The following is an 11,476-nucleotide window of genomic DNA, read 5'->3' as shown; positions in this document are numbered from 1 at the left end:
CCATTTTTGTTTGATGTGTATTTATTTTACGCAATATCGGGAAATTTACGACCAGTTTTAAATTTCCTTTACGACTTTTCTCGCGAACGAGCTATAAAAATGGCGATGGAAAACAAAGACGAATTTCGATTTCTGGTTTAATCTTGCCTTGATGATTTTTGGCGCGAATCACAGAGGGTGTGAATTTTCATGTCTTCGATTTTCGGCTGCTCATGCATACGCGGTGTATGGGACAAACAAAGGGGAAAATGGGAGAATCTACTGTGAAAAAACAAACTGATCGTCTCCGACAATGTGCTCTCCTAAATCATTGAAAATATTTCCCGAACGGGTTTCCATACTTCAAAAGCAATCATTTCGATTCCCCTTTGAACAACCTCCAAAGAGCTTCCGATAGTTATAAAATTTATAGCTTAAAATCATTAACTTAGAATTTGATGATATTTTGATTCCCTAATTACACAACATCAGTTCTTGAATGTTAGAAGAAATTGGATGGTTCGCTCGGCTTTCCGCAAAGGGACTTTTTCCCGCCAGTTTTTATCTCACCCCATTCTATCCCTAACAATGCCGCGGTTGAATACGCCCCGAGCTCAAGGGAAACATTAGGAGGCAAATTGAACATAAAATATTGCGGAGTTTTTGCGTTTTTTCGCAGAAAAAGAGATAAAATATGTATGGCTCAACTTCCGTCTGAAGCATTGCTCGTGTGTGAGTCGCGTCGTTGTTTTCATACAATTCAAAGTTCTGATCCAGCTTCGTTCGATCTTCGGATAAACGTCTCTTTAATGTCCGTATGAAGTTCTTTAGATGATTAAAGGCAATAAATGCACATTTCCCTGTTTTATTCTACTATAATCTTTAATTATGTATGGTAGTCTTTATATTCCCATAATTGATATTCTAGCGACTTTTCAATGATGGCCAACTTCAAAGAGTTTTAATCATAATTTTTGGACTTTCTTTATGCTGATCGTTGGTTGAGTCGGGCAATAAAATGTCCCGATGAAGTTGTTAGGTATAATCAAATGATGATAAAAGCGACTCAGCTGAGAACCCCAGCCGAACATGATGCATTAAATGCACTGAAATAAGCAGCCCAATCTCAATTTGTCACAAGCCCAGTTTGGCGAATTGTTTATTGCCCATGACAGACACTAGCCGTTGCTCTATATACCGAAATAGACATATAAACTTAAATAAAATACATCATCTACATCGTGGAGAATCGCATGAAATACGCCAGAGAATCACGGACGCAAAAGAATACTAGACCTCAAACAAGTAGATCTTCAAACACATTCATATTCCATGGTTTATCCGACATAAATAATACGCACATCCACAAACGGCTTGCTTCTCCAGACTGTAAATAATATGTTCTGTCCACAGATACCGTTTTCAATTAGATAAACAATGATCGATTAGGGTTGATGAAACCCTAAAAGTCGTCAGTATCGAAAAGTTTATTATCCATGAAGTTTGATTATCGTCTGTGTCGTGGTATTGAACGATGAACAGATTGATGAGTTATGTCCCCTAGGTGACTACTGGCCCGGCTGCACTGGTTGTGGTTGACATTTATGGCGTTGATTGCATGTCTAACCGAGTTTGACGGAATGTACTTCCGTGCTTACTCCAAACACAAGCAGCCATTATACAGCTGTCGGTTTGGGCAATGCTTTAAGTCATGTATCAGGCTGTAACCTGTGCGTATATATGTAGTCAGTCTTGTCCAACTGAACTGATTGTGAGTTTCTTGTTTTACGCCGCACTCAGCAATATTCTAGGTTTATCAAGGCTGCCTGTAAATAATCGAGTCACTGCCTACAAACCGATGGTTGATATTATGAAGAATCTCCCATCCGTCGGGTTGTGACGACATGCAATCAATCCTGTCACCAAACAACGCGGTCCAATTAACGCCGAGCAATTCAGTGTATAGAACCTTATTCTAATGCCCTGTATGTGAAAAGAAAGCATCACATATTTTCAGAAGATAAATAGTCATGGCGTTCTTATTAAACAATTGCACGGAAGACCAAATCGTATCACCATTATCACGTGTCATGTTCGTCATGTTTGACGTCAGCATTTCTTGGTGTTTGTTCACATCCTCCATGCATGTTAAACTAACGCTTAGTCTCTGGAAAAAAACATTTTTTGATAGAAACAAATAACTGCAATCTCATTAAAATCAGATCTTAGTTTTCGCTACCGCTAAACAAAGAACTGAGGACATCCCATTACGGGTCACGTCAGACCGGGCTTGCGCGAACTTTGACCGACCAATGGAGTGACCAATCAGAAAACCGCTTTTTCGTGCTTTACGGCACTAATTTCAAATTGGCGACTACGCTTCGAAACATATTTTGACAAATTCTCGATTACAAATTTGAAACCTGAACAAAAGAACATTCTGGAATGACTAATAGATGGACAAGATTGTATGGATTCAGTCGTTAAACCCGTAACTATCGTTCGAAATACTGCGTGTTAAAGTTTTCGAGGTTGCATGATTAGAAATCACATTCCGACTGTCACTTTCATAATCTGGTAAGCGACGCTCTGATTGGTCGGATGAAAGGTCGTTCTGACGTGACCCCTAATAGAATGTCTTCAGATCTTTGTTTAGCGGTTGCGAGAACTAAGGTCTGATTTTAATGAGATTGAAATAACTGAAACAAATAAATTGAAAAAGTAGTCCCATTCCTGAACCTGAGGAAAATCTACACTTGCTTCATTTTGGGCTTTTGTATTACAGAAAAGGCTTTGACAGAAGGCTAAATAATATGGTTCAGGGACTTGTGAGACAAACTACACGCATGTTGGAACACCCCGTTCAGGGCGCAATTTCACACAAAGATCTTAGTGATACGACTTTTCTAATTTAGCCTATGCTAAAACAATAGACCAATCACCACCGTAGTACTACGATACCTTTGTGCAAACTAGCCTTGGTGAGATCCTACTTTGCGTCCTTGCACATGGATGGATATTGTTATTGATCATCATAAAATAACAATGGACACAGTCCTGGGTTCATTATTTAGCACATAGTATAAAGAGATTTGTGTCAAAGCCTGAACTGTGTTGTGTTTGTTTCTTCATGCTGTATTTTTTTTTACGAATTTTAGTGGTGTCGTTTCTGAATATATTGGTTTGTTGTTTAACGCCATACTCCATTAAAACAACTATACTCCAGCTATATGACGGCGGTCTGTAAATGATCAAGTCTGGACCAGACAGTCCACGCAAATCGGATACGATGACCTGCATCAACCATGTCAGCGAGCCTGACCACTCGATCCCGTCAGTCGCCTCTTACGATAAGCATAGTCGCCTTTTACGGCAAGCATTGTTTGCTGAACACCTGTTCTACCCCGGATCTTCACGGGTCTTGCACGTGTTCTGAATATAACATATGAGCATACTAAAACATGTCAGATGTTCCATTACTCAAAAGTAATATACAGTTACAATATACAATGTACAATATAAGCAGTGTTAATTACATGGACAAATACAGGGCTATACGTTGATACTACCATATATGAAATAAACAATTCCATAGATGTATCTTATCGGGCACCAAGTTGAAATAAGAAAACATTTATGGAAAACACCAAATCGCCCCATTCCAGGAAACAACACAAGAATGTCGGGGTGATGAAAGAAGTTAAATGATATGTTGGAAGGCCATGCCTGCGGGAAATATAACGCACACCCAAACCCTCTCCCGCCGTGTGACGCCCTCACTGAAACTTGGCACCTGTCTGTCGATATAGCTAACTGCGCATACCGACAATGAAACCAGTGTTTCGGTGTTGCCCTGGCGAGCTATGCAATATTGAGATGCAAGTATAACCTTGTCCATGGCATGTTCAAGAATCCGGACCAAATAACTCTATGTCAGGAAACTCTGGTTTCGCGGAATTCGAGATACAATGTAGGGCATATTTCATAAAAAGAAATGACAACATCTAGTGTCTGTATCCTATTCGGGACGTATGACCTCGGTATAACGCCTTGTTGGAGTGTTCAGAAGCAGTGCGCGGGTCGAGATCTGTACGTATGGTATGGTTCTACGTGTTGCAAGTCCTGACGGCCGGAACCGAGAAGTGACTTTCAAGTGGTTCTTGTAATTCATGGAAACCCTCATTTTGAGATGAAACACTGACCTTTAAGTGGTCGAGGCTTTCAAGCCTGGGGCACATACATTTAAAGATGGAGGAGGGTGAGGGTGTCGTCGTTTGATGCCAACTCCGTACAGCGTTATCACAAACTTCATCTAAGAGAATTGAAGCTCCGATCGCTGCATGGAGCTTGTGTTTGATATGCCTTTCCTAGAAGAAAAGTCTCTGGTGCAACGTAGTGGCGAACTTTGATCTACGTTTATATCGGAAATATTGAAGTGTGAGGCGAGAACTTTAAGAGAGACTTTCCTTCCAATTGACAAAGCCACTTATCTTCAATAGAGAATTGTGTGGTAGGTCGGATCGCTGGGGTTTACATAAAGAAGAGAAATTAAGATAGTTCCCTTGAGCACCTAAACTGTGTAACTGTATACGTGAATGCCAAAATGATTACAAAGTCTCTTCATTCATCAAAATAGAATATCATTCATCTTTGTTTTATGAACTTCATTTACGTCTCTTTTTTACCATGTCAATCTTCATCATGTAAGCATATAATGATGTAATATTGAGATGCAGGTAAAAGAAACATCCAATGATTATAATTCTTTTCCAAACTTCGTCACGGAACGCCTGCACGAGGAGTCACTATAATGAAAGAGAAACTTGCCACAGCAATAGGATCAAAGAGGGAAGTCCTCCCCTCCCAACATGCATAAGTGGATCAGGTTTTAAGTATTATTTAAACACATCCTCGGTCAGTGGTTTCAGACGAGACTCTGGAGGAGGGGGCTGATGATGTTTATAAGTAGAATAACAATTGAGGCTGAAACGCAGTAAGCCAAACTTTGGCAACGATAATCATCCCTGGTCTAACCAGGGGAAGGTATACAAGTTGTGTATGGGCTCCGAGGTCTATCATTGCCCATCCTTCATTATCCGGTGTCTTATATGCATCTTTATTATATATTACTATAAAATGAAGTTATGATACACTTAATGATATGTTATGGCGGCAACTTGTAAATAATCGAGTCTGGACAAGACAACCCAGTGATTGAAATTCTGAACATCTGTCTACACCATTGGGCGACTGACGGAATCAGGTGGTCAGGCCCGCTGACTTGGTTGATGCATGCCATCGCGTGCCAATTGCGTGGATCGATGCTCATGATGTCAATCGCTAGATTGTCTGGTCCAGATCGATTATTTACTGACCGCCGTTATATGGCTGGAATATTGCTGAGTGCGGCGTTAAACAAAAAACAAACAATTTACAAGCATTGTCTCAACCATCTTCAACGTAGAGGTATGTTCCGGTATGGAGCATGTGGATAAAACCGAAAAGGGTCAACTTTAATGTGGAAACTATCGCTGATGTAATCCCAGTAAAATTAAATGACACTACAACAGCCAGCCCACGATAGGTCAAGCTTTAGCAGGCTGTCACAACCATCCATTAATTTACTGTTAATTATGCAGGATCTCTCGCCTACTGAATTATTGATCAAATGGTCTTCGGACAGTCGATACAGTGAACAAAGACTCGATGAGTAATATCATTTTCACTTCTGTTTACGAACACTATCAAGCATAGAAGTCAACGTACTGACAGATGGTTGTGATTTAACGAGTGCTTCCAATGGGACCTGATTTCGCACTGGGTCATGTCGGGCTAAAATTATCACTATCACTGATCACATCAGGGAGGTTATACCTATAAACAGCTCGGGACCTTAATAACTTCCGTTTACTATTAGACCGGGTCCTTATCAGGGGCCAGCTCGTGTTAATGCCACGACCATTAATTCAATTCGTATCAAGGGGTGGTTAACTTTATAGAAGTATTCAGATGTAATGAGGAGAAATCATTAACTGAAGCTGACCCATTTATAAGAAGCAAGGCTCTTATTTTAAAAATCTGTTTCGTGTTGTGTTCGCCCTTATGTTTCACTTATTACATTTTATACATTATCGGAAAACTGTTTAAAATCAGTACCAGTATATTATGTTTGTTCATAAATGGAAACACAAAGTCGGAAAGAAATGTGTTTCTCTGGTTCAAAATGTAAATTAATCACGTGTTTGTTTGTTTGTTTGTTTTTTAACGCCGCACTCAGCAATATTCCAGCTATATGACGGCGGTCGGTAAATAATCGAGTCTGGGCCAATCCAGTGATTGACATCATGAGCATCGATCGACGCAATTGGGATCGATGACATGCATCAACCAAGTCAGTGAGCCTGACCACCCGATCCCATTAGTCGCCTCTTACGACAAGCATAGTCGCATTTTACGGCAGGCATGGGTTGCTGAAGACCTTTTCTACCCCGGATCTTCACGGGTCTTGCACGTGTTTAAAATATACAGCTAGTGTGTAGGCGAAGAGACTTTCCTTTATGCCAAAGATGTGGCGTCGAATAGTGCGTCGCTATATGCCATGACGTCGCACGGGGAGGACGTTTTGACTTTTATTGCACTAAGTTCGATGTTTTGACTGTTATTTTGTGTGTGACATTCATTTAAGAACTGACCTTCACTTTGTGTGAGTTCATTGGAGTATGAACCTTCATAGAGTGAGGGCCAAACTGTATGAACGTCAGAGCTTGCGTCAATTCTTATAATTTTTTATCACAATTTCTTACCTCAAAGGATGTAGGCCAAGATCTAAACACAATTTAATTTAGTACGTGTGACTTCATGTTTACACTGACAGCCATTGGACGAGAGGTCGGTCACATGACCGCGAAATTGACGTTCATAAGTTCAGTCTGCCTCAATGGCACTATGTTTTTATAGTAAGATCATGAACAGTGAGAATATATATATATATATATATAATATTCCTAAATAGAACCAATCCGTATAAGGCTAGTCTGTGTCTCACAGTCCTTGAACCATTTTGTTTTCCTTACCCCCAAACCTTTCTGTTAAGCAAAAGCCCTAAACGAAGCAAGTCTAGATTTTTCTCAGGTTCAAAATCTCCCATCTCACTGCCCAAGGGTTCCTTTTCAATTTACATTGAGATATTTGTTTCTATCGAAATTATATATTTTCAGAGACTATAAGCTTTAGTCTTGAATATGGCATAGGTCTGTTTCCCCAAAGGACAATGATACGTGCCACAGTCGTGTATAATTTAGAAAATGTGCAAGTTATTCAGATATCGTCATGGAGTTATCTTCTGTGTTACAAATGAGAATACTATTTAGTTCATTTAACACTTGCATATTTGTATTTATAACAACACTGAATGTTTAGGTCAACCTCAAATTATCAAACAGGCTGGTTTTGGGGGAGTTGGAAAGCGTGTTCTAACAAGAAAAATCCTTTGATTCAAACTGATTTCCTTATTAGACGAAGATAACAAAGGTATATATTTAACAGATCTGGACTGGTAAGAGCGTGGAGCTGATATAGTCTCACTTTATATGGTTATAAAAAACATGCTCATGTAGTTACTTTTTCTCTTGAAGTTCGTAAAATTGTCTTGTTCGCATGTTACCGCGACGCATATACTTGATCACGGGGTACGTCAGTTGTAAAAAAATGTAGGAAAGGGTTACAGTACGTCGTTATATATAGCCATTTGAACAAGTCCAATATTTCATACCAACATTTTAAAGTTTTCAACTTTAATGATTGACTTTTCCAGTTAGCCACAAATGACCCTTATCTTTTATCGCCTTTTATGGTTTTAACACCTGTTATATTTTCTCATTCTAATCTCTTGCACCAAATCTCTCACATATTATTTTATTACTTTTTCTAGATATCGAAGTCTGTGGAAGCAATATTCATGCGCATACATACCGTAATATGATATCATACAATCCTCAGTATTTTTGTGCCAATAACATTCAAAGATCAATGGGAATTTTCAGTGAATATATAGGCCCCTCCTCTATATGACAAAATATTCATAGATGATGTATGGGATCTTTATATCGATGAGTGTATGCATATGGTTAAAGCTCGATCTTCAGGATCGACCGCGCTATAAATAGAACTTACACACACTGAAAATAAAATCCTATGGCTATGTCAAATTCAGAGGAAATCGAATGTCCGATTAGATTGGTCTAAGCAAAACTATAACTGGTACAGTAGTTCCACTCTTTTTATAGTTTTATCAATGTATTTATTATATTTATCTAGAGCCCCGGTCGCTATAACTATACATTGTCTCTGATTCTGAAACAAAACCCGAAAAATCCCAAGCAAGTCTACAATATACTTTGACACTTCTAGAAGATAATCTGACAATATCGCACAAAAAAGTCTAAATATTCCCTTGTCAGGCACCGCATATTTGTCCACCACCCGGAGAAAAGACGTGCTAGTTTTGGATTGTGTATATGAAGAGTTGTTTCACAATATGTGGCAGGTCGGGGATGTAGCTCAGATGGTAGAGCGCTCGCTTAGCATGCGAGAGGTACGGGGATCGATACCCCGCATCTCCAAAAACTTTTGCAGTGTCCTTTTTCCAATTTCAATAAAACGAAATCTTTCAAGCACGATACGAGTTGATTCGCAGGTTTTGCCACCAACTTGGAAGAATTAGCGCTTCTCGTGAATTCGGAAAGATACTATATTTATCATGTATATTGATTTGATGAATGTTATTAATTCTCGGCTTAATTCCGAATTGAAAACAAGTATAAAAATTCATGAAACTAGGGTATGTCGTGTATTTGTGTGCCTAAAGCACACGCCCAACATTAGTGTAGCTCATAGGGCCTTTGGTACTTGATGTATATTGACAGTGAGGATGGAAAGAAGTGGTGCTATATCTGACATCTGCACCACACTCCGATACAGTGATGCAGCATCACACTACTACCACAGGCTAGATCTTTATTGCATAGGAATGGCCTGTTTGTAAATAAACGCGCTGAAATTAGAAAAGTCGGTGATGATGGAAGCATAAACATGTTGTTAAACATAGGATATCTTAATTATGATGCAAAACAATGTGTAAATCGCAGTTTACAAATGAACATGACGATACACATACATACTTTGTTGAATGGACTGTATGAGATGCGATGAATCGTCACATCTGTGGCAGAGGGTAGGAGATTGCAGTTGCCCCGTCCCTTCATATCATAACGCGCTGAAGCCATAATGTCAAGTTTAGTACTGATGCTGATTGGGACACGGGAAGATCCAGATCGAGCATAGGCCTTCAGCAAACCATGCTTATCGTAAGAGGCAAACATGCTCGTCGGTTGGGGCGACTAACGGGATCGGGTTGTCAGGCTCACTGACTTGGTTGACGTATGTCATAGTGACCCAATTGCGTAGATCGATGCTCATGATGTCAATCACTGGATTGTCCAGACTCAATTATTTACAGATCGCCGTCACATAGCTTGAATATTGCTGAGTGCGGCCTTAAACAAAAGACAAACAAACAATGCTGGTTAGATAGATGAAGCACTGTCACGTCTTACTGTTCAAGTTTTGAGAACAAAACGATATGACGTCATCTATAGTGTTCATGACGTATCACTTTATAACGTTACCAATTGATCGGGTAAGTCATCTTTCTTTGCATTGGGTTAGTATTTCATACGTAATTTCATACTTAAAAAGATAACTTAAAACTATAGAATAACCTTCTCGGATCTCGGAATTGTGTATTATCTGACCCTGGTAGGTGTATGTCACACGTTCCTCTGCGATGCAGCGCAACATGAAGCCCCTTGGCCGGCGCCATGCATGCACAAAAACACAGCTCAATTATGTCAGGCAAGAAGAGTGATTTCCTCTGTGGCCACATGAAAGTGGAAGGCCTGAGCCTGAATTCATACGATTACAAACTGCGTCTGTCGTAATTTCACTGACAGTATTCAATGACCCCGTTGGCTATAGGACCGACAACTTTATATTCTGTGGTGGGGCTGCAAATTTTATTTTCCCCCTGAAAGCAGCATGTCCAGTCGACGATTTATTTTATTGTGGAGGTGGGGGTGGTGGGTGGTGGTGGTGTTCATCTGAGGAACAGCATATTCCAAACATTTTCGGGAACAGATTCTTTAAAACCAAAACAGACAACAACAAAAATACACTCCTAGAATATAACATGATCGGTTCCTTAACTAAGCCCAGACCTCCATTTTTTCAGCCATGCCAGACCGACTGTTATTGATGCAATTCGTGCAGGCGCATCCCCAAAACACATAAAAATACTTCTGCACGTGACCCAGCCATCAATCGATGCCAGCCTTTATTCGACAATTGGCTTTTGACCAAAGATTTACGGCAGACATTAATTATCAATAATCGTGAACGCCGAGCACTTCGAGATAACCGTATTCGCAATAGCGAGAGCCTTTTGTTGTTCTTCTCTAAATAGTTCACGAGTTTGTTTATTAAAGGCCGGCGTTAAAGAATTCGAATACCCTCTATGGTAAAACATTCCTTAATTACAGGTGTGAACTGAGGCTTTCGATTATAATGCACACTTTGAATTTCGTATCTCCTAGACGACCAACACAAAACGTCCAATGCAGTGCTTTACGCTCCTTTCACTAATGTACTCTCTTTAATAACAGGGAACATTTACATTTTGTCTCGACCGTGAAACGTGTGCAGATTATTTCATTCACAGATGCAAAGTTGGTGTTCATTACAGGCCTGCGTTTCATTTGAAGCCGGTCGGTTATTAGAGAGTTTCCGGTAGTTAATCAACAGATACTTAGCCAGATAGTCAGGCGTCATTTTATCCCGTTATTTATGCCCGGAGATGTCAACGGTGTGTAAATCGAATATAAGGCAGTATAATAAAGAGGTGGCGGGGCTGTTAGACTGTAATTACAGATACTGTGTGGAATTAAAGCCATCATCCGTTATATGGTTGTGTTCAAAGGTAAGTTCTATCCACTGCTTGGGTTTTAGATTTGGGCAGATAAATGTTAATGTTCTATTTATTGTTTTAAAAACTCATTATTATTTGTGAAACAAATTATTAATATTCTTATTATTATTATTATTTTCAAAAGTAAAAGTAAAAATTACTATTACTTCTTGTTTTGTTGAATTTGTTTTAATTATGTTTTCTCATTTCTGCTTTTGGGTTTTTTTCATATGAGGTGTGTGTGGTGGGTGGGGGGTCGGGGGGTGTAGTGGGGGCCAGGGATCATTAAGGAGATTCTAATAAGGTCGAAGAAAATTGTTTTACTCCATTCTTCATTCTTGAGTTGTAGAAAAACAGACAAAAAGAAAAATCCCAATTGTGTTGAGGTCCTGACGGACAGCCTTCCCCTGAAGTCTATTTCAAAAATTAATCCCCAAAGTTGCCAAAGTAATTGAAATTTGAACTTCATCGTCACTG

General features: G+C 39.5%; 1 non-coding gene across 1 annotated transcript; it reads left to right on the top strand.

The window, feature by feature from the left end:
- Window positions 1-8,527: 8,527 nt before the first annotated feature.
- Trnaa-agc lies at window positions 8,528-8,600 on the top strand. The gene has a single exon. It is a non-coding gene; the product is annotated as a tRNA-Ala (tRNA).
- Window positions 8,601-11,476: the final 2,876 nt, after the last annotated feature.

Source organism: Haliotis rufescens, unplaced genomic scaffold (assembly GCF_023055435.1).
Source record: "Haliotis rufescens isolate VD_foot unplaced genomic scaffold, xgHalRufe1.0.p SCAF_4, whole genome shotgun sequence".
In the NCBI taxonomy this organism is placed as follows: domain Eukaryota; kingdom Metazoa; phylum Mollusca; class Gastropoda; order Lepetellida; family Haliotidae; genus Haliotis; species Haliotis rufescens.
This window is presented reverse-complemented; position numbering and strand designations above follow the sequence as displayed.